This window comes from Macaca fascicularis, chromosome 11 (assembly GCF_037993035.2).
Source record: "Macaca fascicularis isolate 582-1 chromosome 11, T2T-MFA8v1.1".
Taxonomy (NCBI): domain Eukaryota; kingdom Metazoa; phylum Chordata; class Mammalia; order Primates; family Cercopithecidae; genus Macaca; species Macaca fascicularis.
The window spans coordinates 54,221,640-54,248,972 of NC_088385.1; positions in this window are offsets into that span (position 1 = coordinate 54,221,640).

Sequence of the window (27,333 nt, forward strand, 5' to 3'; positions counted from 1 at the left end):
ATCTACATTATAACATGTAGTACAGGGATGTAATTGACTTATATTTGACTTATAAGCTAAAAATAATATTCACATAAAATATGCTAAGTAGTTATAATTTGGGAGATTAAGCTATGACTCAGATCACAGTTAATGCATATATTACCACAGTTCTACTAAACCAGGGGTTCCCAGCCCCTAGACTGCAGATCAGTACCAGTCTGTGGCCTGTTAGGAACCAGGCCACACACCAGGAGGTAAGTAGTGGGTGTACAAGAATTACCATCTGAGCTCTGCCTCTTGTCAGATGAGTGGCATTAGATTCTCATGGGAGCATAAACACTATTGTGTATTGCACATGAGAGAGATCTAGGTTGCTTGCTCCTTATGAGAATCTAATGCCTGATTATCTGAAGTGGAAGAGTTTCATCCTGAAACCCCCTAGGTCATCCAGGGAAAAACTGTCTTCCGCAAAGCCAGTCCCTTGTGCCAAAAAGGTTGGACACCATTGTACTAAATAAAACACTAGTTTTGATTTAGTCTCAATCTCAATGAGTTTCAGACATGATTTATCCACATTTTCACAGTTTATGGCAAAATCAATTTTATTATTCCACTAAAAACTGCTCAAATACAAAGAAATTCAAAAGATAGCAGAAGACAGGAAATAACTAAGATCAGAACAGAACTGAAGGAAACAGAGACAAAGAAACCCCTTTAAAAAAAACAACGAATCCAGGAGCTGGATTTTTGAAAAGATTAACAAAACAGACAGACCTCTAGCCAGACCAATGAAGAAGAAAAGAGAGAAGAATCAAATAGACACAATAAAAAATGATATAGGTGACATCACCACTGATCCCACAGAAATACAAACTACCGTCAGAGAATACTATAAACACCTCTATGCAAATAAACTAGAAAATCTAGAAGAAATGGATAGATTCCTGGATGCATACACCCTCCCAAGACTAACCCAGGAAAAAATCGAATCCCTGAATACAACAATAACAAGTTCTGAAATTGAAGCAGTAATTAATAGCCTACCAACCAAAAAAAAAAAAAAAAAAAAAAAAAAAAACCCAGGACCAGACAGATTCACAGCCAAATTCTACCAGAGGTACAAAGAGAAACTGGTATCATTCCTTCTGAAACTATTCCAAATAATAAAAAAAAGAGGGAATCCTTCCTAACTAATTTTATGAGACCACCATCATCCTGATAACAAAACCTGGCAGAGACACAGCAAAAAGAGAAAATTTCAGATCAATATCCCTGATAAACATCAATGTGAAAATCCTCAATAAAATACTAACAAACCGAATCCAGCAGCACATCAAAAAGCTTACCCACCATGATCAAGTTGGTTTCATCCCTGGGATGCAAGGCTGGTTCAACATATGCAAATCAATAAATGTAATCCATTACATAAACAGAGCCAATGATAAAAACCAAGTGATTATCTCAGTAGATCCAGAAAAGGCCTTCAATAAAATTCAACACCCATTTATGCTAAAAACTCTCAATAAACTAGGTATTGATGGTATCTCAAAAAAAGAGAGCTATTTATGACAAACTCACAGCCAACATCACACTGAATGAGCAAAAGCTGGAAGCATTTCCTTTGAAAACCATCACAAGACAAAGACGCCCTCTCTCACAACTCCTATTCAACATAGTATTGGAATTCTGGCCAGGGCAATCAGGCAAGAGAAAGAAAGAAATGGTATTCAAATAGAAAAAGAGGAAGTCAAATTGTCTCTGTTTGCAGATGACATGATTGTATATTTAGAAAACCCCATCGTCTCAGCCCACAATCTCCTTAAGCTGATAAGCAAATTAAGCGAAGTCTCAGGATACAATGTCAATGTGCAAAAATCACAAGCATTCCTATACACCAACAATAGACAAGCAGAGAGCCAAATCATGAGTGAACTCCCATTCACAATTGCTACAAAGAAATAAAACACCTAGGAATACAACTTACAAGGGACGTGGAGGATCTCTTCAAGGAGAACTACAAACCACTGCTCAAGGAAATATAAGAGGACACAAACATATGGAAAAACACTCCATGCTCATGGATAGGAAGAATCAATATTGTGAAAATGGCCATACTCCCCAAAGTAATTTACAGAGTCAATGCTATTCCCATCAAGCCACTATTGACTTTCTTCAAAAATTAGAAAAAAATAGTTTAAATTTTGTATGGAACCAAAAAAGAGCTCATATAACCAAGACAATCCTAAGCAAAAAGAACGAAGCTAGAGGCATCATGCTACCTGACTTCGAACTACTACAAGACTACAGTAACCAAAGCAGCATGGTACTGGTACCAAAACAGATATATAGACCGATGTAACAGGGCAGAGGCCTCAGAAATAATGCCACACATCTACAACCATCTAGTCTTTGACAAACCTGACAAAACAAGCAATGGGGAAAGGATTCTCTATTTAACAAATTGTGTTGGGAAAACTGGCTAGCCATATGCAGAAAACTGAAACTGGACCCCTTCCTTACACCTTATACAAAAATTATCTCAAGATGGATTAAAGACTTAAACATAAAACCTAAAACCATAAAAACCCTAGAAAAAAATCTAGGTGATACCATTCAGGACATAGGCATGGGCAAAGACTTCATGACTAACACACCAAAAGCAATGGCAACAAAAGTCAAAATTGACAAATGGTATCTAATTAACCTAAAAAGCTTCTGCACAACAAAAGAAACTATCATTAGAGTGAACAGATAAACTACAGAATAGGAGAAAATTTTGCAATCTATATATCAGACAACGGGCTAATATCCAGAATCTACAAGGAACTTAAACAAATTTATAAGAAAAATCAAACAACCCCATCAAAAAGTGGGCAAAGGATATGAACAGACAGCTCTCAAAAGAAGACATTTATGCAGCCAACAAACATATGAAAAAAAGCTCATCATCACTGGTCATTAGAGAAATGCAAATCAAAACCACAATGAGATACCATCTCACACTAGTTAGAATGTGGAGAAATAGGAACTCTTTTACACTGCTGGTGGGAGTGTAAATTAGTTCAACCATTGTGGAAGACAATGTGGTTATTCCTTAAGGATCTAGAACTAGAAATACCATTTGGCCCAGTAATCCCATTACTGGTTATATACCCAAAGGATTGTACATCATTCTACTATTAAGATGCATGCACACATATGTTTATTGAAGCACTATTCACAAAAACAGAGACTTAAAACCAACCCAAATGGCCATCAATGATAGACTGGATAAAGAATATGTGGCACATATACACCACGGAATACTATGCAGCCATAAAAAAGGATGAGTTCATGTCCTTTGCAGGGACATGGATGAAGTTGGAAACTATTGTTCTCAGCAAACTAACACAGGAACAGAAAAACAAATGCCGCATATTCTCACTCATAAGTGGGAGTTGAAAAATGAAAACACATGGTCACAGGTAGGGGAACATCACACATTGGGGCCTGTCGGGGGGTGGGGGGCTAGGGGAGGGATAGCATTAGGGGAAATACCTAACATAGATAAAGGGTTGATGGTTGTAGCAAACCCCCATGGTACATATATACCTATGTAACAAACCTGCATATTCTGCACATGTATCCCAGAACTTTAAGTATAATAAAATTAAAAATAAAATAAAAAATAAAAAAATTTAGAAAAAACTGCTCAAGCAATCTAACAGAGGAAAAATAATATAGCTTCAAGCTGATAAAGCAAAGTGAAAATGACTACATTTCTGCTTAACTGTCACATTTGGGATTTTCTAAAGAATCCATTCATTTCTAGAAAGCACCATTACGTTGTTTGTGCCCAAAAGTTGATGAGCTATCCTTAAGCAACAAATTGGTCAGTTGGTCTGTTACATATGGTTATACTGGTTCTCCAACAGATGGCTTCATTGTCTTTACATAGTTCTTTATATCCAATAAGAAGTGGTAATAAATCCCTTGAGGAACAGTTATCATGTCTCCTTTCTTCATACAAATCTGAATTAATTTATTCTCTTTATCCCTTACATAAAAATATCCACTTCTATCAAAGATATATTGAATTTTAGCATCCACGTGTAGATGCTCTTGATCAATTATCTTAATCTACAAGACAAAACTTCTGTTTCTTTGTACAAGTATTTTTCTTTTTTTTTTTAATTTATTTATTATTATTATACTTTAAGTTGTAGGGTACATGTGCATAACGTGCAGGTTTGTTACATATGTATACTTGTGCCATGTTGGTGTGCTGCACCCATCAACTCGTCATTTACATCAGGTATAACTCCCAGTGCAATCCCTCCCCCCTACCCCCTCCCCAGGATAGGCCCCGGTGTGTGATGTTCCTCTTCCTGAGTCCAAGTGATCTCATTGTTCAGTTCCCACCTATGAGTGAGAACATGCGGTGTTTGGTTTTCTGTTCTTGTGATAGTTTGCTAAGAATGATGGTTTCCAGTTGCATCCATGTCCCTACAAAGGACACAAACTCATCCTTTTTGATGGCTGCATAGTATTCCATGGTGTATATGTGCCACATTTTCTTAATCCAGTCTGTCACTGATGGACATTTGGGTTGATTCCAAGTCTTTGCTGTTGTGAATAGTGCCGCAATAAACATACGTGTGCATGTGTCTTTATAGCAGCATAATTTATAATCCTTTGGGTATATACCCAGTAATGGGATGGCTGGGTCATATGGTACATCTAGTTCTAGATCCTTGAGGAATTGCCATACTGTTTTCCATAATGGTTGAACTAGTTTACAATCCCACCAACAGTGTAAAAATGTTCCTATTTCTCCACATCCTCTCCAGCACCTGTTGTTTCCTGACTTTTTAATGATTGCCATTCTAACTGGTGTGAGATGGTATCTCATTGTGGTTTTGATTTGCATTTCTCTGATGGCCAGTGATGATGAGCATTTTTTCATGTGTCTGTTGGCTGTATGAATGTCTTCTTTTGAGAACTGTCTGTTCATATCCTTTGCCCACTTTTTGATGGGGTTGTTTGTTTTTTTCTTGTAAATTTGTTTGAGTTCTTTGTAGGTTCTGGATATTAGCCCTTTGTCAGATGAGTAGATTGCAAAGATTTTCTCCCATTCTGTAGGTGGCCTGTTCACTCTGATGGTAGTTTCTTTTGCTGTGCAGAAGCTCTTTAGTTTAATTAGATCCCATTTGTCAATTTTGGCTTTTGCTGCTGTTGCTTTTGGTGTTTTAGACATGAAGTCTTTGCCCATGCCTATGTCCTGAATGGTACTACCTAGGTTTTCCTCTAGGATTTTTATGGTATTAGGTCTAACATTTAAGTCTCTAATCCATCTTGAATTAATTTTCGTATAAGGAGTAAGGAAAGGATCCATTTTCAGCTTTCTACTTATGGCTAGCCAATTTTCCCAGCACCATTTATTAAATAGGGAATCCTTTCCCCATTTCTTGTTTCTCTCAGGTTTGTCAAAGATCAGATGGTTGTAGATGTGTGGTATTATTTCTGAGGACTCTGTTCTGTTCCATTGGTCTATCTCTCTGTTTTGGTACCAGTACCATGCTGTTTTGGTTACTGTAGCCTTGTAGTATAGTTTGAAGTCAGGTAGCGTGATGCCTCCAGCTTTGTTCTTTTGACTTAAGATTGTCTTGGAGATGCGGGCTCTTTTTTGGTTCCATATGAACTTTAAAGCAGTTTTTTCCAATTCTGTGAAGAAACTCATTGGTAGCTTGATGGGGATGGCATTGAATCTGTAAATTACCTGGGGCAGTATGGCCATTTTCACAATATTGATTCTTCCTATCCATGAGCATGGTATGTTCTTCCATTTGTTTGTGTCCTCTTTTATTTCACTGAGCAGTGGTTTGTAGTTCTCCTTGAAGAGGTCCTTTACATCCCTTGTAAGTTGGATTCCTAGGTATTTTATTCTCTTTGAAGCAATTGTGAATGGAAGTTCATTCATGATTTGGCTCTCTGTTTGTGTGTTACTGGTGTATAAGAATGCTTGTGATTTTTGCACGTTGATTTTGTATCCTGAGACTTTGCTGAAGTTTCTTATCAGCTTAAGGAGATTTTGGGCTGAGACAATGGGGTTTTCTAAATATACAATCATGTCATCTGCAAACAGGGACAATTTGATTTCTTCTTTTCCTAACTGAATACCCTTGATTTCTTTCTCTTGCCTAATTGCCCTAGCCAGAACTTCCAACACTATGTTGAATAGGAGTGGTGAGAGAGGGCATCCCTGTCTTGTGCTAGTTTTCAAAGGGAATTTTTCCAGTTTTTGCCCATTCAGTATGATATTGGCTGTGGGTTTGTCATAAATAGCTCTTATTATTTTGAGGTACGTTCCATCAATACCAAATTTATTGAGTGTTTTTAGCATGAAGGGCTGTTGAATTTTGTCAAAAGCCTTTTCTGCATCTATTGAGATAATCATGTGGTTCTTCTCTTTGGTTCTGTTTATATGCTGGATTATGTTTATTGATTTGCGAATGTTGAACCAGCCTTGCATCCCAGGGATGAAGCCCACTTGATCATGGTGGATAAGCTTTTTGATGTGTTGCTGAATCCGGTTTGCCAGTATTTTATTGAGGATTTTTGCATCGATGTTCATCAGGGATATTGGTCTAAAATTCTCTTTTTTTGTTGTGTCTCTGCCAGGCTTTGGTATCAGGATGATGTTGGCCTCATAAAATGAGTTAGGGAGAATTCCCTCTTTTTCTATTGATTGGAATAGTTTCAGAAGGAATGGTACCAACTCCTCCTTGTACCTCTGGTAGAATTCAGCTGTGAATCCATCTGGTCCTGGACTTTTTTTGGTTGGTAGGCTATTAATTATTGCCTCAATTTCAGAGCCTGCTATTGGTCTATTCAGGGATTCAACTTCTTCCTGGTTTAGTCTTGGAAGAGTGTAAGTGTCCAGGAAATTATCCATTTCTTCTAGATTTTCCAGTTTATTTGCGTAGAGGTGTTTATAGTATTCTCTGATGGTAGTTTGTATTTCTGTGGGGTTGGTGGTGATTTCCCCTATATCATTTTTAATTGTGTCGATTTGATTCTTCTCTCTTTTCTTCTTTATTAGTCTTGCTAGTGGTCTGTCAATTTTGTTGATCTTTTCAAAAAACCAACTCCTGGATTCATTGATTTTTTGGAGGGTTTTTTGTGTCTCTATCTCCTTCAGTTCTGCTCTGATCTTAGTTATTTCTTGCCTTCTGCTAGCTTTCGAATGTGTTTGCTCTTGCTTCTCTAGTTCTTTTAATTGCGATGTTAGAGTGTCAATTTTAGATCTTTCCTGCTTTCTCTTGTGGGCATTTAGTGCTATAAATTTCCCTCTACACACTGCTTTAAATGTGTCCCAGAGATTCTGGTATGTTGTATCTTTGTTCTCATTGGTTTCAAAGAACATCTTTATTTCTGCCTTCATTTCGTGATGTACCCAGTAGTCATTCAGGAGCAGGTTGTTCAGTTTCCATGTAGTTGAGCGGTTTTGATTGAGTTTCTTAGTCCTGAGTTCTAGTTTGATTGCACTGTGGTCTGAGAGACAGTTTGTTATAATTTCTGTTCTTGTACATTTGCTGAGGAGTGCTTTACTTCCAATTACATGGTCAATTTTGGAGTAAGTACGATGTGGTGCTGAGAAGAATGTATATTCTGTTGATTTGGGGTGGAGAGTTCTATAGATGTCTATTAGGTCTGCTTGCTGCAGAGATGAGTTCAATTCCTGGATATCCTTGTTAACTTTCTGTCTCGTTGATCTGTCTAATGTTGACAGTAGAGTGTTGAAGTCTCCCATTACTATTGTATGGGAGTCTAAGTCTCTTTGTAAGTCTCTAAGGACTTGCTTTTTGAATCGGGGTGCTCCTGTATTGGGTGCATATATATTTAGGATAGTTAGCTCTTCCTGTTGAATGGATCCCTTTACCATTATGTAATGGCCTTCTTTGTCTCTTTTGATCTTTGATGGTTTAAAGTCTGTTTTATCAGAGACTAGTATTGCAACCGCTGCTTTTTTTTGTTCTCCATTTGCTTGGTAAATCTTCCTCCATCCCTTTATTTTGAGCCTATGTATGTCTCTGCATGTGAGATGGGTCTCCTGAATACAGCAGACTGATGGGTCTTGACTCTTTATCCAGTTTGCCAGTCTGTGTCTTTTAATTGGAGCATTTAGTCCATTTACATTTAAGGTTAAGATTGTTATGTGTGAACTTGATCCTGCCATTATGATATTAACTGGTTATTTTGCTCGTTAGTTGATGCAGTTTCTTCCTAGCCTTGATGGTCTTTACATTTTGGCATGTTTTTGCAATGGCTGGTACCGGTTGTTCCTTTCCATGTTGAGTGCTTCCTTCAGGGTCTCTTGTAAGGCAGGCCTAGTGGTGACAAAATCTCTAAGCATTTGTTTGTCTGTAAAGGATTTTATTTCTCCTTCACTTATGAAACTTAGTTTGGCTGGATATGAAATTCTGGGTTTAAAATTCTTTTCTTTAAGAATGTTGAATATTGGCCCCCACTCTCTTCTGGCTTGGAGAGTTTCTGCCGAGAGATCTGCTGTTAGTCTGATGGGCTTCCCTTTGTGGGTAACCCGACCTTTCTCTCTGGCTGCCCTTAAGATTTTTTCCTTCATTTCAACTTTGGTGAATCTGGCAATTATGTGTCTTGGAGTTGCTCTTCTTGAGGAGTATCTTTGTGGCGTTCTCTGTATTTCCTGGATTTGAATGTTGGCCTGCCCTACTAGGTTGGGGAAGTTCTCCTGGATGATATTCTGAAGAGTGTTTTCCAACTTGGTTCCATTTTCCCCCTCACTTTCAGGCACCCCAATCAGCGCTTCATTTCATTCATTTGATCCTCAATCGCTGATACTCTTTCTTCCAGTTGATCGAGTCGGTTACTGAAGCTTGTGCATTTGTCACGTATTTCTCGTGTCATGGTTTTCATCTCTTTCATTTCGTTTATGACCTTCTCTGCATTAATTACTCTAGCCATCAATTCTTCCACTTTTTTTTCAAGATTTTTAGTTTCTTTGCGCTGGGTACGTAATTCCTCCTTTAGCTCTGAGAAATTTGATGGACTGAAGCCTTCTTCTCTCATCTCATCAAAGTCATTCTCCGTCCAGCTTTGATCTGTTGCTGGCGATGAGCTGCGTTCCTTTGCCAGGGGAGATGCTCTCTTATTTTTTGAATTTCCAGCTTTTCTGCCCTGATTTTTCCCCATCTTTGTGGTTTTATCTGTCTCTGGTCTTTGATGATGGTGACGTACTGATGGGGTTTTGGTGTAGGTGTCCTTCCTGTTTGATAGTTTTCCTTCTAACAGTCAGGACCCTCAGCTGTAGGTCTGTTGGAGATTGCTTGAGGTCCACTCCAGACCCTGTTTGCCTGGGTATCAGCAGCAGAGGCTGCAGAAGATAGAATATTTCTGAACAGCGAGTGTACCTGTCTGATTCTTGCTTTGGAAGCTTCCTCTCAGGGGCTCCACCGTGTGAGGTGTGGGGTGTCAGACTGCCCCTAGTGGGGGATGTCTCCAAGTTAGGCTACTCAGGGGTCAAGGACCCACTTGAGCAGGGAGTCTGTCCCTTCTCAGATCTCAACCTCCGTGTTGGGAGATCCACTGCTCTCTTCAAAGCTGTCAGACAGAGTCGTTTGCATCTGCAGAGGTTTCTGCTGCATTTGTTATTCTTTACTGTGCCCTGTCCCCAGAGTTGGAGTCTACAGAGACAGGCAGGTTTCCTTGAGCTGCTGTGAGCTCCACCCAGTTCGAGCTTCCCAGCAGCTTTGTTTACCTACTTAAGCCTCAGCAATGGCAGGCGCCCCTCCCCCAGCCTCACTGCTGCCTTGCCGGTAGATCACAGACTGCTGTGTTAGCAATAAGGGAGGCTCCGTGGGTGTGGGACCCTCCCGGCCAGGTGTGGGATATGATCTGCTGGTGTGCCTGTTTGCTTAAAGCGCAGTATTGGGGTGGGAATTACCCGATTTTCCAGGTGTTGTGTGTCTCATTTCCCCTGGCTAGGAAAAGGGATTCCCTTCCCCCTTGCACTTCCCAGGTGAGGCAATGCCTCGCCCTGCTTCAGCTCTCGCTGGTCGGGCTGCAGCAGCTGACCAGCACCAATCGTCCGGCACTCCCCAGTGAGATGAACCCAGTACCTCAGTTGAAAATGCAGAAATCACCGGTCTTCTGTGTTGCTCGCGCTGGGAGTTAGAGACTGGAGCTGTTCCTATTCGGCCATCTTGCTACGCTCTTGTACAAGTATTTTTCTAATTCACCCGTGCCTACAGAAACATTTTCTTTACACTTTGATAGTTTATATTTGCACATGATTATTATGTCAATATAGAAATAATTTCAGTCTTTTAAGATCTTTTCTAATTTTGGATCATTCTTACATTTGTCCTTGTCCAGTTTCCACTGAAAGATATCCAGTGAATGGGGTTGCTCCAGGCTGACGGGGCACCTGAGCTCTCATTAATGAGTTTCCTTTAGCTTGAAGAATTGATTACATTAATTGTAAATTAATTGTAATCCTGGATGGCATGGCTCAAGCCTGTATCTTAAACCTCATCCTTTTACTTTTAATCTATTTATCTTTATTTTGGAAGCAGGATATAATTGGCTCTTGCTTTTAAAAAAAAAATACAATCTGACAATCACTATCTTCAATTGTGGTGTTTAGGCCATTTACTTTTATTGTGAGTAAGGAGATGATTGTGATTACATCTACCATCTTGCGATTTGTTTTTTATTTGTTCCATCTGTCTTTGTTCCCTCTTTTTTTTCTGCCTTCTTTTGGATTGAGTTTTTCTTAATGATACCATTTTACTCAATTTATTAAGTTGTTAGCTGTACAATTTTGTGGTTATTTTAGTGGTTGCTCTAGGAATTACATATTTTTAATGTAATGCAGTCTATCTTCAATATCATACAACTTCACATGTAGCATAAGAAACTTAGAACAGTATACTTCTATATCCTCCCACCCATCTTTTTGCTATTGTTGCCATACATTTTAGTTCTTCATATGTTAGGAACCCCACAACACATTGCTGTTGATTTTGCTATAAAAAATTAATTATCTTTAATAAGATTTAAATAAGTAAAAAAAAGTATTTTATATTTATCAATATAGTTTCCAATTCAGGTACTCCTCATTTCATTGGTTGATCCATATTTCCACCTGATGTAACTTTTCTTCTGCCTGAAGGACTTCCTTAAATGTTTCTTTTATCTCTGACTACTTTTAAGACTTTTTTAAAATACTGTTTATAAGTCAATTAATTACCATGTATCTTGGTATAGTTTTCTTGATATTTCTTATACATGAGGTTTGTTGAGTTTCTTGGATTTGTGGGTGAAGGTTTTCATTGAATTTGGGAATTTTTGTCTTTTTGTTTAAATATTTTTTCTGTCCTCCCTCCATTGGGGACTCCAATGACACATACATGAGGCCACTTGAAGTTTTCCCACAGCTCAGTGAGGATCTCTTCAATTTATTTTATTTATTTATTTATTTTTTTTGGTCTTTTATCTCTGTGTGTTTAATTTTGTATAGTTTATATTGGTTTTTCAAGTCATTAATCTTTTTTTCTGCAGTGTCTAAAGTGATGTTAATCCAATCCACTCTATTTTTCACCTTAGACATTGTAGTTTTCATATCTGAAAGTTTGATTTTTTTAACTTATCATGTTAAATCTTTCCTCTAATTTCTTGAACATATGGAAAATAGTAACAAAAGCTGTTTTAATATTTGGTCTACTGGTTCTATATCAGTTCTGAGTTGGTGTCAATAGGTGGATTTTTCCCTCATTCAAGGCTGTATTTTTCTTATTCTTTGTATGCTGGCAAGTTTTGATTGGGTGCCAAACACTGTGAATTTTATCTTGTTGAGTGCTGGATATTTTTATTATTTATATTTATTTTATATTATTCCTATAAAAATTCTTAAACTTCACTTTGGGATAGAATTAAAGTACTGTAAACAGTTTGAGTCCTTCAGGTCTTGCTTTTAAGCTTTATTAGGAGGGACTAGAAGAACACCATACTCCACTACTGATGTTAAATTCTTCTGAGTACTCTACCCAATACCTCAAGAATGAAGAAGTTTTCCACCCTAGCTGACAGGAACAAGAACCATTCCTTGCATTATGTGAGCTCCAGAAATTCCTTTTAATCTTTTCAGGTGGTAGTTTCTTGACCTTGAGTTTCTTCATCAACTCCATGCACTGATCAGTAGTCAGATGATTACAGGGGGGACCCTCCGAAGGTCCCCAGGGTGCGCTCTCTGTCTCTCTCTCTCATTGTTTCCTCCTTAGCATTCAGCACTGTGCACTCCAATTTCCTTTCCTACCCTCCCAGAGAAGTATACTCAACTCAGGGAGACCACCTGGCTCCATCTCAGTCCCCGCTCCCTGTGACATAGACCAGAAACTCTCCAGGCAGTAATATGGGACAATCATAGCCCACTTCATTTGTTTCCCATCCCTGTCCATTGTCTGATGTCCAATGTCTTGAAAACTGTTTTTTCATATATTTTGTTTGATTATTTAGTGTTTCTGGTGAGAGAGTAAACTCAGTCCCCACTGCTCCTCTGGGCCAGTATAGAAGTCTGGTTGAGTTATCCTCAAAATGTCTTGGTTTGTACAATATATTACATTGCCACTCTACTTACAGATAATATGTAATAACATTGCAAATTGGTTTGATGTAAATGTGTTCCTTTTTTTATATTATTTCCCCCAATATTCAGACAAAAGCTTTTCTTGAAGTAGGACCTTTCTATTAAAGTGAGATAGGAACATCTTTCTCAGGCCCTCCAAATAGCAAATGTAAAATAAGTTGAAAACATGACACTTTGAGAATTATTTTTAACTCAGGTCTCTAATACGTTCCCAAGGCTCTTTGGGGAAACTAAAGCTGTCCTTGAATTGCATTCTCATTCTTAAGAGTAAGCAATTCAGAATATGAAAACAGTAGAAGGGCAAGAATTTCAGATCCTATGTCAAGAGAAAATTCCTATTTCCTTTCTTTAGCAGAGTATTAAGACAGTAGAAGTGGGACTGACATTGTTAATAGATGAAAAGAGATAGTATCAACCAAAACCCACAATTTTCTAGGAGATGTGACTAAACCCCTATTTCATCTTGAATTCTGAAATAAGTGTAACTAGAAGTATTAAAAAATAAAAAACACTCTCCATTCAGCCTCCTCAAACAAAAAGTAGGCTTTATAGGAAAACTAATCAGGCTTTTACCTGATTATTATAATTTTGGAGCTTTAACTTAGCTTCCATGGAGATTAAGGAGCAGCCATTAAGAAGTCAGTGGCTCAGTAACGGCTCCATTTCTTATTCCAGTTAAGTCTAAAGTGCACAAATTGAGAGTTGAGGTGAGGATGAACATAATGTGCTAAAACAGCTGTGAATAACAATGTAGAGAGACTAACATTTCTGTGGGCAACAATTCCTTATGGACTATGCTGCACTTGGAAAAATGTTTTCTTCCTTCTTATAAATGGTAGTGACTTCAAAGCATCTAAGAATTAATATTTTCTCTTAAGGAGTGTGTGTATTTAGTGGGAGAGAAAGACAGAGAGACTGAGATTCTGGTCCTTCAGATCACTGTTGGACTCAGAAAACAAAGACACTATCAATTTGGTAACTATGTCTTAGCAACAGAAAACTCAACTCAAACTGACTTAAAAGATAAAATATATTGTCTCATATAACTGAACAGTGGAAGAAAATCAGGCACAGCTTGCTCTAGAATCCAAGATTTCCTCTTCTGCTCTCTCTCTCTCTCTCTCTCTCTCTCTGTCTCTGTGTGTGTGTGTGTGTGTGTGTCTGTGTGTGTGTGTGTTCCTGCTACTTTGGTGCAACATCATCCTCAGGCAGACTCTGTCCTCTGGGTTCCAAGATGGCTGCAGCAGCTCCAAGGTTATATTCTTCCTCATACAGGTCCATCGAAGGAGAAAGATTTGGGAGACAAAAAGCTACTTCAGGAATCTCCTGCAGAAGCAGCCGGCATTGCCAGAAGCCCCAGCAAATGTCTCTTCTTGTTTCATTGTTTGTTATTGGCTATGTTGAACTGTATCCTGAACCAATCATCAGAACCAGGGGTACAGAATATATTTATTGGATTCAGTTCACTCCTGGAACTAGGGAGAGGAGAATCATACCCCAATCTCATGGCCCAGCATAGGGAGAGAGTGACTCCCCAAACAGGAAACCAGGTAGTGTTTGTGGGAGAAGAGTAGAGGAGGTGACAGATAGGGTGTGGGTGTGTACAAGGAACAACCAACAAATATCCCTTAGAGAGACATATTTGGTAAGATTTTGTAGAAGACTGCTCAGCGACTGACAGTGTCCATCCTGGACTGTCCTGCTGATGGTCCCAGTTAGGGAAATGGGATGAATTCAGGGCCAAGAGTTTTACACAGATAGAATGAGATTGTCTGCAAAATAGATGTTGGAAGGAGATCCAAAAAAATAGAGAACTTAAAACAAAGGTATTTCAAGAGAGAATGAAACCCCCAGGAGAAAAAGGAAGATTAGGAAGTGAATCATTTCCTGGTAGGCTTTAACTTCTGGAGGACTTTTCCATTGGGTCTTGGGGAAATTGAGTTTTACTTAACATTTCTAAGTCCTCTGCCTTTTAAAATTCCACTCAACTTTCTCCAACCTTCTCATAAACTTTAATGCATTTCTACAACGCAAGGTGATGGTGCTGTAGAGGTATGAGAGACTGGAACTAGAAGTAACAGTAAGATGAAACATTGTACCTTTTTGAATATGTACTATGTGCCAGGGCTGCTTTGTGTCCTTTACCTGTATTAGCTCAGAACAACTCTACAAGGTAGGGTATATTTTCTGCAGCAGCATCCTCATTTTACAAACGAGGAAACTGACATACAAAAAGATTAGGTGACATGTCCAGCTACAAGTGTTTATGTTCTTAATCACTGTGGTATGCTACCACCAAGGTGGTGTAGACCAAATCTCACCTTCATTCATCCCAGTATGGATACTAAAGTTCATAAATTCCAGGCTAAGGCATGCAGCCAAGGCTGGGACTAGTGCACACCAACACTGCCCTTACACAGCCCTCAGAATAAAAACCTCCTTGCACTTTTCTCCCTAGGTGCCTCACCCTAGTCCCAGCCCCATGGTATCACAGGGAGGAGTAGCCCATAGGAAGCAGAGGGTGATAGTGCCAATCCCATGACTCAGAGGACTGGCCATCACTGGAATGAGTATATGATAACAAAATCCCCCTTTTCCAATAAAGCAAGAATACAGATAATTTAAAAGGGAAGGAAAAGCTGACACTGGAGCTATCCATAAATGAGCAGAAATTGCTCTCTATTAAGATGGTCATAGAAAGCCTCCTGGGAGAGAGTGCATATGAACTGAGACCTGAGAAACTAGATCATTAGATACGGTTTGGCTGTGTCCCCACCCAAATTTCATGTTGAATTGTAGCTCCCATAATCTCCACATGTCATGGGAGGGACCTGGTGGGAGGTAATTGAATCATGGGGACAGGTTTTCCCCTGCTCTTCTCATGATAGTGAACAAGTCTCATGAGATCTGATAGTTTTATAAAGGGGCAGTTCCCTGTACATACTCCCTTGCCTGTCACCATATAAGATATGCTTTTGCAGAGGGGAGGTTCCAAGATGGCTGAATACAAACAGCTCTAGTCTGCAGCTCCCAGTGTGAGCAATGCAGAACATGGGTGATTTCTGCATTTCCAACTGAGATACTGGGTTCATCTCACTGGGGCTTGTCAGACAGTGGGTGCAGCCCACGGAGCAGCATGGGGCATCACCTCACCTGGGAAGCACAAGAGGTCAGGGAATTCCCTTTCCTAGCAAAGGGAAGCTGTGACAGATGGTACCTGGAAAATTGGGACACTCCCACCCTAATATTGTGCTTTTTCAATGTCCTTAGCAAATGGCCATTGAAAGGAGATTATATCCCACACCTGGCTCAGAGGGTCCCAAACCCACAGAGCCTCACTCACTGCAAGGACAGCAGTCTGAGATCTAACTGCATGGTAGCAGCGAGGTTAGGGAAGGGGCATCCACCATTGCTGAGGCTTGAGTAGGTAAACAAAGTGGCCAGGAAGCTCAAACTGGGTGGAGCCCACCGCAGCTCGAGGATGCCTGTCTGCCTCTGTAGACTCCACCTCTGGGGGCAGGGCATAGCTGAACAAAAGATAGCAGAAACTTCTGCAGACATAAACGTCCCTGCCTGACAGCTTTGAAGAGAGTAGTGGTTCTCCCAGCGTGAGTTTGAGATCTGAGAATAGACCGACTGCCTCCTCAAGTGGGTTCCTGACCCCCCCCCCCCCCGCCACGAGTAGCCTAACTGGGAGACACCTCCCAGTAGGGACCAACTGACACCTCAAACGGCTGGGTGCCCCACTGAGATGAAGATTCCAGAGGAAAGATCAGGCAGCAACATCTGCTGTTCTGCAATATTTGCTGTTATGCAGCCTCCACTGATCATACCCAGGCAAACAAGATCTGAAGTGGACCTCCAGCAAACTGCAACAGACCTGCAGCCGAGGGTCCTGACTGTTAGAAGGAAAACTAACAAACAGAAAGGACATCCACACCAACACCCCATCTGTACATCACCAGCATCAAAGACCAAAGGTAGATAAAACCACAAAGATGGGGAGAAACCAGAGTAGAAAAGCTGAAAATTCTAAAAATCAGAGCGCCTCTTCACCTCCTAAGGAATGCAGCTCCTCAAGAGCAATGAAACAAAGCTGGATGGAGAATTACTTTGGCGAGTTGAGAGAAGAAGGCTTCAGAAGATTGGTAATAATAAACTTCTCCGAGCTAAAGTAGGATGTTTGAACCCATTGCAAAGCTAAAAACCTTGAAAAAAGACTAGACAAATGGCTAACTAGGATAAACAGCATAGAGAAGTCCTTAAATGACTTGATGGAGCTGAAAACCAAGGCACAAGAACTAAGTGAAGGAGGCACAAGCTTCAATAGCTGATTCAATCAACTGGAAGAAAGTATATCAGTGATTGAAGATCAAATGAATGAAATGAAACAAGAAGAGAAGTTTAGAGAAAAAAGAGTAAAAAGAACCAAACAAAGCCTCCAAGAAATATGGGATAATGTGAGAAGACCAAATCTACGTCTGATTGGTGTACCTGAAAGTGACAGGGAAAAGGGAACCAAGTTGGAAAACTCTTCAGGATATTATCCAGGAGAACTTCCCCAACCTAGTGAGGCAGGCCAACATTCAAATTCAGGAAATTAGGGGTAGACAGAGAGAAAGGTTGGGTTACCCATAAAGGGAAGCCCATCAGACTAACAGTGGATCTCTTGGCAGAAACTCTACAAGCCAGAATAGAGTGGGGGCCAATACTCAACATTCTTAAAGAAAAGAATTTTCAACTCAGAATTTCATATCCAGCCAAACTAAGTTTCATAAGTGAAGGAGAAATAAAATCCTTTACAGACAAACAAATGCTGAGAGATTGTGTCACCACCAGGCCTGCCTTACAAGAGCTCTTGAAGGAAGCATTAAACATGGAAAGGAAAACTGGTACCAGCCACTTTAAAAACATGCCAAATTGTAAAGACCATCAATGCTAGGAAGAAACTGCATCAACTAGTGAGCAAAATAACCAGCTAATATCATAATGACAGGAGGAAATTCACACATAAAAATATTAACCTTAAATGTAAGTAGACTAGATGCCCCAATTAAAAGACACAGACTGGCAAATTGGATAAACAGTCAAGACACATCAGTGTGCTGTATTCAGGAGACCCATCTCACATGCAGAGACACACATAGGCTCAAAATAAAGGGATGGAGGAAAATCTACCAAGCAAATGGAAAACAAAAAAAAGCAGGGGTTGCAAGCCTAGTCTCTGATTAAACAGACTTTAAACCATCAAGGATCAAAAGAGACAAAGAAGGCCATTACATAATGGTAAAGGGATCAATTCAACAAGAAGACCTAACTATCCTAAATATATATGCACCCAATATATATTGGAGCACCCAGATTCATAAAGCAAGTCCTTAGAGACCTACAAAGAGACTTAGATTCCCACACAATAATAATGGGAGAATTTAACCCCCCACTGTCAACATTAGACAGATCCATGAGACAGAAAGTTAACAAGGATATCCAGGAATTGAACTCGGCTCTGCACCAAGCAGACCTAATAGACATCTACAAACTCTCCACACCAAATCAACAGAATATGCATTCTTCTCAGCACCACATCGCACTTATTCCAAAACTGACCACATAGTTGGAAGTAGAGAACTCCTCAGCAAATGTAAAAGAACAGAAAGTATAACAAACTCTCTCTCAGACCACAGTGCAATCAAATGAGAACTCAGGATTAAGAAACTCACTCAAAATCACTCAACTACATGGAAACTGAATAACCTGCTCCTGAATGACTACTGGGTACATAACAAAATGAAGACAGAAATAAAGATGTTCTTTGAAATCAACGAGAACAAAGACACAACATACCAGAATCTCTGGGACACATTTAAAGCAGTGTGTAGAGGGAAATTTACAGCACTAAATGCCCTCAAGAGAAAGCAGGAAAGATCTAAAACTGACACCCTAACATCACAATTTTAAAAAGTTGAGAAGCAAGAGCAAACACACTCAAAAGCTAGCAGAAGACAAGAAATAACTAAGATCAGAGCAGAACTGAAGGAGATAGAGACACAGAAAACCCTCCAAAAAATCAATGAATCCAGGAGCTGGTTTTTTGAAAAGATCAACAAAATTGATAGACTGCTAGCAAGACTAATAAAGAAGAAAAGAGAGAAGAATCAAACAGATGCAATAAAAAATGATAAAGGGGATATCACCACTGATCCCACAGAAATACAAACTACTGTCATAGAATACTATAAACATCTCTATGCAAATAAACTAGAAAATCTAGAAGAGATGGTTAAATTCCTGGACACATACACCCTCCCAAGACTAAAACAGGAAGAAGTTGAATCCCTGAATAGATCAATAACGGGTTCTGAAATTGAGGCAATAATTAATAGCCTACTAACCAAATAAACTCCAGGACCAGACGGATTCACAGCCAAATTCTACCAGAGGTACAAAGAGGAGCTGGTACCATTCCTTCTGAAACTATTCCAGTCAATAGAAAAAGAGGGAATCCTCCCTAACTCATTTTATGAGGCCAACATCATCCTGATACCAAAGACTGGCAGAGATACAACAACAACAAAAAAGAGAACTTTAGACCAATATCTCTGATGAACATCGACACGAAAATCCTCAATAAATTACTGGTAAACCAAATCCAGCAGTTCATCAAAAAGCTTATCCATCACGATCAAATTGGCTTCATCCCTGGGATGCAAGGCTGGTTCAACATACACAAATTAATAAACGTGATCCATCATACAAACAGAGCCAAAGACAAAAACCACATGATTATCTCAATAGATGCAGAAAAGACCTTCAACAAAATTCAACAGCCCTTCATGCTAAAAACTCTCAATAAACTAGGTATTGATGGGACATATCTGAAAATAATAAGAGCTGTTTATGAAAAACCCATAGCCAATATCATACTGAATGGGCCAAAACTGGAAGCATTCCCTTTGAAAACTGGCACAAGACGTGGATGCCCTCGCTCACCATGCCTATTCAACGTAGTGTTGGAAGTTCTGGCCAGGGCAAACAGGCAAGAGAAAGAAATAAAGGGTATTTAATTAGGAAAATAGGAAGCCAAATTGTCCCTGTTTGCAGATGACATGACTGTATATTTAGAAAACCCCATCATCTCAGCACAAAATCTCCTTAAGCTGATAAGAAACTTCAGCAAAGTCTCAGGATACAAAATCAATGTGCAAAAATCACAAGCATTTTTATACACTAATAACAGACAAACAGACCCAAATCATGAGTGAACTCCCATTCACAATTGCTACAAAAGTTTTACAATCTACCCATCTGACAAAGAGCTAATATCCAGAATCTACAAAGAACTTAAACAAATTTTCAAGAAAAAAATCGAACAATCCCATCAAAAAGTGGGCAAAGGATATGAACAGACACTTCTCAAAAGAAGACATTTATGCAGCCAACAGACACATGAGAAAATGCTCATCATCACTGGCCATCAGAGAAACGCAAATCAAAACCGCAATGAGATACCATCTCACACCTGTTAGAATGACGATCATTAAAAAGTCAGGAAACGACAGATGCTGGAGAGGATGTGGAGAAATATGCACACTTTTACACTGTTGGTGGGACTGTAAACTAGTTCAACCATTGTGGAAGACAGTGTGGCAATTCTTCAAGGATCTAGAACTAGAAATACCATTTGACCCAGCCATCCCATTACTGGGTATATACCCAAAGAATTATAAATCATTCTACTATAAAGACACATGCACATGTATGTTTATTGAGGCACTACTCACAATAGCGAAGACTTGGGACCAACCCAAATGTCCATCAATGATAGACTGGATAAAGAAAATATGGTACATATACACCATGGAATACTATGCAGCCATAAAAAAGGATGAGTTCATGTCCTTTGTAGGGACATGGATGAAGCTGGAAACCATCATGCTCAGCAAACTATCACAAGGACACAAAACCAAACACCGCATGTTCTCACTCATAGGTGGGAATTGAACAATGAGAACACTTGGACACAGGGTGGGGAGCATCACACACTGGGGCCTGTTGAGGGGGGAGGGATAGCATTAGGAGATATACCTAATGTAAATGATGAGTTAATGGGTACAGCACACCAACATGGCACATGTATACATATGTAACAAACCTGCACATTGTGCACATGTACCCTAGAACTTAAGTATAATAATAATAACAAAAAAATAAAAAAATAAAAATAAAAATAAAAAAGATATGTCTTTGCTTCTTCTTTGCTTTCTGCCATAATTTTGAGGCCTCCCTAGCCATGTGGAACTGTGATTCCATTAAACCTTTTTCCTTTATAAATTGCCCAGTCTCATGTATGTCTTTATGAGAAGCATAAGAACTAATACAGTAAATTGGTACTGCAGAGAGTCCATTGCTACTGTAAAGATACCCGGAAATGTGGAAGCATTTTGGAACTGGGTAACAGGCAGAGGTTGAAACAGTTTGGAGGGCTCAGAAGAAGACAGGAAGATGTGGGAAAGTTTGAAACTCCCTAGAGACTTGTTGAATGCTTTGACCAAAATGCTGATAGTGATACGGACAGTGAAGTCCAGACTAACGTAGTCTCAGATGGAGATGAAGAACTTGTTGGGAACTGGAGTAAAGGTCACTCTCCCTATGCAAAGAGACTGGTGGCATTTTGCCCCTGCCCTAGAGATCTGTGGAACTTTGAACTTGAGAGAGATGATTTACAGTATCTGGTAGAAGAAATTTCTTAGCAGCAAAGTGTTCAAGAGGAAGCGGAGCATAAAAGTTTGGAAAATCTGCAGCCTGACAATACAATAGAAATGAAAACCCCATTTTCCGGGGGAAAAATTCAAGCCTACTGCAGAAATTTGCCTAAGTAACAAGGAGCTAAATGTTAATCACCTCCAGAGCATGTCAAAGACCTTCACGGCAGCCCCTTCCATCACAGGCCTGGAGGCTTAAGAAGGAAAAATGGTTTCATGGGCCAGGCCTAGGGCCTCCCAGTTCTATACAGCTTCAGGACAGGATGCCCTGCATCTCAGCTGCTTCAACTCCAGCTGTGGCTAAAAGGGGCCAATGTACAGCTCAGACCATTGTTTCACAGGGTGCAAGCCCCAAACCTTGGCAGCTTACATGTGGCATTGGGCCTGTGAGTGCACAGAAGTCAATAATTGAGGTTTGGGAACCTCTGCCTGAATTTCAGAGGATGTATGGAAATGCTTGGATGTCCAGGTAGAAGTCTGATACACGGGCAGTGTTCTCACGGAGAACCTCTGCTAGGGCAGTGTGGAAGGGAAATGTGGGGTTGGAACCCCCACACCAAGTCCCCACTGGAGCACTGCCTAGTGGAACTGTGAGAAAAGGGCCACTGTCCTCCAGATCTAAAATGGCAGATCCACCTACAGCTTGCACCATGGCCGTGGAAAAGCCACAGGCATTCAATGCCAGCCTGTGAAAGCAGCCAGGACTGGGATGTAACCTGCAAAGCCACAGAGACAGAGCTGCCCAAGGCTGTGGGAGCCCATCTCTTGCATCAATGTCCCTTGGATGTGAGACATGGAATCAAAAGAGTTCATTTTGGAACTTTAAGGTTTAATGACTGCTCTATTGGATTTTGGACTTGCATGAGGCCTGTAGCCCCTTTGTTTTGGCCAGTTTCTCCCATTTGGAATGGGTGTATTTACTCAATGCCTGTACCCCCATTGTACCTAGGAAGTAGTTAACTTACTTTTGATTTTATAGGTTTATATGCAGAAGGGACTTGCCTTGTCTCAGATGAGACTTTGTACTTGGACTTTTGAGTTAATGCTGGAATAAGTTAAGACTTTGGGGAACTGTTGGAACAGCATGATTGTGTTTTGAAATGTGAAGACATGATATTTGGGAGGGGCCGGGGCAGAATGATACAGTTTGGCTGTGTCCCCACCCAAATCTCATTTTGAGTTGTATTCCCACAACCGCCTATGTGTTGTGGCAAAGTGAGTTCTCTTGAGATCTAATGGTTTTATAAGGAGCTTTTCCCTCTTTCGTTCATTCTTCTCCTTCCTGCCACCATGTGAAGAAGGACATTTTGCTTCCCCTTCCACTGTAATTGTAAGTTTCCTGAGGCCTCCCCAGCTTTGTGGAACTGTGAGTCAATTAAATCTCTTTCCTTTATAAATTACCCAGTCTGCTGGGCGAGGTGGCTCAAGCCTGTAATCCCAGCACTTTGGGAGGCCGAGACGGGCAGATCACGAGGTCAGGAGATCGAGACCATCCTGGCTAACACAGTGAAACCCCGTCTCTACTAAAAATACAAAAACTTAGCCGGGCGAGGTGGCAGGCGCCTGTAGTCCCAGCTACTCGGGAGGCTGAGGCAGGAGAATGGCGTGAACCCGGGAGGCGGAGCTTGCAGTGAGCTGAGATCTAGCCACTGCACTCCAGCCTGGGTGACAGAGCGAGACTCCGTCTCAAAAAAAAAAAATAAATAAATAAATAAATTACCCAGTCTTGGGTAATTCTTTATAGCAGCATAAGAATGGACTAATACAGGTCTGGCCATATTATTTTAATGTAAGACAGAAATGCTTCATGAATTGTTACCAAATGTCCCATAGTGCTTAAATAGCAATGAAGCTAGTTATGTAGTATTAACGTTTACTGAATTTATCAAAAAATAATATCTTTAAAGCTACCACGTATTGAGTACAGCTTACCGTATTCATGCACTATTCTAAGCACTTAACAGATATTACTTTATTTAATCTATTAACATCTCATGAGACTGGTGCTATTATCCCCCATTTTAGAGATGAGGAAATTGAGGCCAAAGGAGGTTAACTCTTCCAAGGTCACAGGACCAGTGAACAATGAAGCCAGGTTTTCTACTGGGCAATCAGAATCCAGAACCTTCCTTACCATTACTGCCCATTGTTGGTCTTTACCTTCAAGTCTTCTCTAGTTCCCTATGTGATAACACAATAAAAAGGAATTAAAATTTTTTATATTCTTAAAAGTTTTTTAAGCTTTGTGGTCAGCATTGGATACTTTAAGAGCTTTCTGGCCTATAATTCAAATATATGAGCCATTGATTTTTACAAGAACAGTGTTTTCTCTTCCTCACATTAGTCTTTCTGCTTCATGTGTCATTATTATTATTTTGATTCTTTCTTTTGTTCCCTCCAAAGTAATCTTGAAATCACCACTCTGAAATGACTTTGGCATTTTACAAAAGACAAGTGTTCCTCATAGGCTGTGATATTGGGTTTATTCTTCCCACCACATTCTTTCAAAGGCTGAATTTATTCTTCAAATAAGTTTCCAGCTGCTTTATCTGTACACATTATGGTTCAAATGTCAGATCTGGTATGATCTCTGAATTTAATTCAGAAAAGCCATCAAGTTCACTAAAACATCAGAAAACACAGTGATAGGGAACAATTTGTAAACAAAATATAATGGCTTTCTGCAGACTTGCTTTGTGCCTTTTGTATTGAGAATTTGGAAATTTCTTGAGTTGAGAGCAGGACTTACTCTAATTTGTAAATCAAATTATGGGTAATAAACTCCAGTTTAGATTGACAGAGGTACTGTCACTGCTTGCAGAATGTAACAGATATTCATAATGTATACACCATCCATAACTATGCACTGATTAAATAAAGATTTTATAATCATCCTGAAAATAATGGTGTATTAGTCAGGGTTCTCTAGAGAAATAGGACGAATAGGATAGATGTATATATGAAAGGGAGTTTATTAAAAAGTATTGACTCATGCAGTCACAAAGTGAAGTCCCACAATAGGCCATCAGCAATCTGTCAGTGGATCTACCATTCTGGGGTCTATAGGAGAGTGGCTCTCTTCTCACAGCTCCCCTAGGCAGTGCTCCAGTGGATACTCTGTGTGGGGGCTCTGCACTGTCCTAGCAGGGGTTCTCCACAAGGGCCCCACCCCTGCAGCAAACTTCTGCCTGGACACCAAGGTGTTTCCATACATCCTCTGAAATCTAGGTGGAGATTCCCAAACCTCAATTCCTGACTTCTGTGCACCTGTAGGCTCAACACCATGTGGAAGCTGCCAAGGCTTGGGACTTGCACCCTCTGGAGCCATGGACTTAGCTGTACCTTGGCCTTTCTTTAGCCATGACTGGAGCAGCTGAGTTTCAGGGCACCAAGTCCCTAGACTGCACACAGCAAATGGGGGTGGGTTCTGGATGGAGCCCACAAAATCATTTTTCCCTTTTGCTCCAGGCCTGTGATGGTCACTTCCACATTTTTGGGTATCTTTCAGCAGTGCCCTACTCTCTGCGGTACCAATTTACTGGATTAATCTGTTCTCACACTGCTGTAAAGAACTGCCTGAGACTAGGTAATTTATAAAGAAAAGAGGTTTAATTAACTCACAGTTCCACAGGGCTGGGGAAGCCTCAGGAATCTTACAATCATGGTGGAAGGGGAAGCAAACACATCCTTCTTCACATGGTGGCAGGAAGGAGAAGAATGAACTAAAGGGGGAAAAGCCCCTTATAAAACCATCAGATCTCAGAGAACTCACTCACTATCACAAGAACAGCAGGAGGATAATCACCCCCATGATACAATTACCTCCCACCACATCCCTCCCATGACACATGGGCATTATGAGAACTACAGTTCAAGATGAGTTTTGGATGGGGACACAGCGAAACCATATCCAATCCCTTGTACGTCCTGGATCCTTTTGCCTTTAGCTTTATGTGTGCTATGTGCTCACCGGTGTGCATAATTTATCTAAATTTCACCTACCCCAATTCATCAGTAATTTATTAATATAAGTTGCCTTGCTGTGTTGCACCTTACATGAGAATTGTTATAGATCATCAAATAATATTTTTAATGTGTTTTTGTGGCTGGAGGTTATACCTAATTTTACCAATGCCTTCAAATTCTCAAATTATTCACTGCAGCATTGACTAGAACAAAAGACTGGAGATAATCAGCATTTCCTAAACATTTGACCACTGAAAGCAGAGCACCTCATTTGACAAAAGCACCTCAGAATTTGGTCTGGAACCCTGGACCACTCAGAGTCATGCTGCAAATAAAGAGGCAGTGCTTGAACTTACACACTACACATGGAATCGTAACTAGTGCCTAAGAAAGACACTTCCTCCCTGTAGGCCTCAGCTTTATCTACTCTGCATAATGGAGGACAGCTACACATATCTTCCTCAACCTTTCCATAACTATAGTGTTGAATTTGTAGTAAGATGTGACATTTTTTTTATTCTGTCTTGTGTTACATTTACCTGCATCTTTGTCCTATTTAAACCCAGTAGGCTGCAAACTCCTTGAGTACGAAGATTTTGCCTTTGCTTGCAAAGCACTCAAAAATGTTTCATGGATGGAATAAACTAATTATGCAACAGACAATAAATATAAAAGAATTAGGGAAGGAAAAAGCCAGTGGAGTCTGGTGATATTCTGGAAGCAGAAACGTGAAGGATAAAAAATGCAGAGTGAAGTGGTAAGGAAGGGGAGGGAACAGAATCAGGGGGGCTCACCTAAGTGAATGAAAGAAGCAGTGAGAATAAGATCTATAGTGGTCACAATACCAGTTTGAGCTATTCTGGCTGGTGGTGGTGGTGGTGGTGGTGGTGGTGGTTGTCGTTTGAGACAAGGTCTAACTCTGTTGCCCAAGTTGGTGTAATCGCAGCTCACTGCAGCCTCCACCTCCTAGACTCAGGCAATCCTCCCATCTCAGCCTCCCTAGTAGCTAGGACTACAGGCACATGCCACCACGCCCAGTTAATTTTTGTATTTCTTGTAGAGATGGGGTTTCACCATGTTGCCCAGGATGGTCTCAAATTCTTGAGCTCAAGTGATAATCCCGCCTTCTTGTCCCAAAGTGCTGGAATTACAGGTGAGAGCCACTGTACCAAATACTAAATACCAGTACTTAGTATTTTGGTATTTAAAAGTATATTTTATCTTAATAACTTACACATTGAAAGGCTCCCAGAAAGTTATAGGCACTTCTTTTTTTTTTTTTTTTTTCTTAAGATGGTATTCTGACCACAGTCCTCCCTTGGTTGAACCTATTTGGAGGTATTACTATTCTAATAACAAATATAATTATGTTTTACATTTCTAGGGAAGTTGAGAATATTTTCTTCAATTTATGAGTCATCTCTTTTTCCCCTAAAGCAAGCTGGGCCACCAGCCAACCTTCATAGCTCTCCAATGGTGTCAGCTGGAAATAAGGCTGGGGGTAGAGAGGGGGATACTACTCTACAGCCATGGTGTTCAGAGTGTGGCCCCCTCATTTTAACAACTTTTCTTTAATGGTCCTCAAAGTTGAATGAATTCTTCTCAGCTGTGACTGAAGAGATTCCCAATCTCACTCTCACTCATCACAGGGATTCCTATCAGCAGATACCAACCCATGGAAAAAGAGGACAAAGTGAGGGTTACCTTTGCTTCTACCCTGCCTCCCTGATCAGTGCTCTGAGTCACCATCCCTCAATCACCCACACCTGTGCTGGCTGTGTCAGATCCTTCCCAGGGAGCCTCACCTGGATTTGTCTTCCTAATGCTGTCAACCACCAGCTATTCCCCTACAGTAATACAAGTGTCCTATCCCAGTTCCTCCATAATAGTTTAACTGTAACCTCAGTAGGTAAATGGGCTTGCTGCTAAGAGAGCATTTACATTTTTAAGAAGACCATA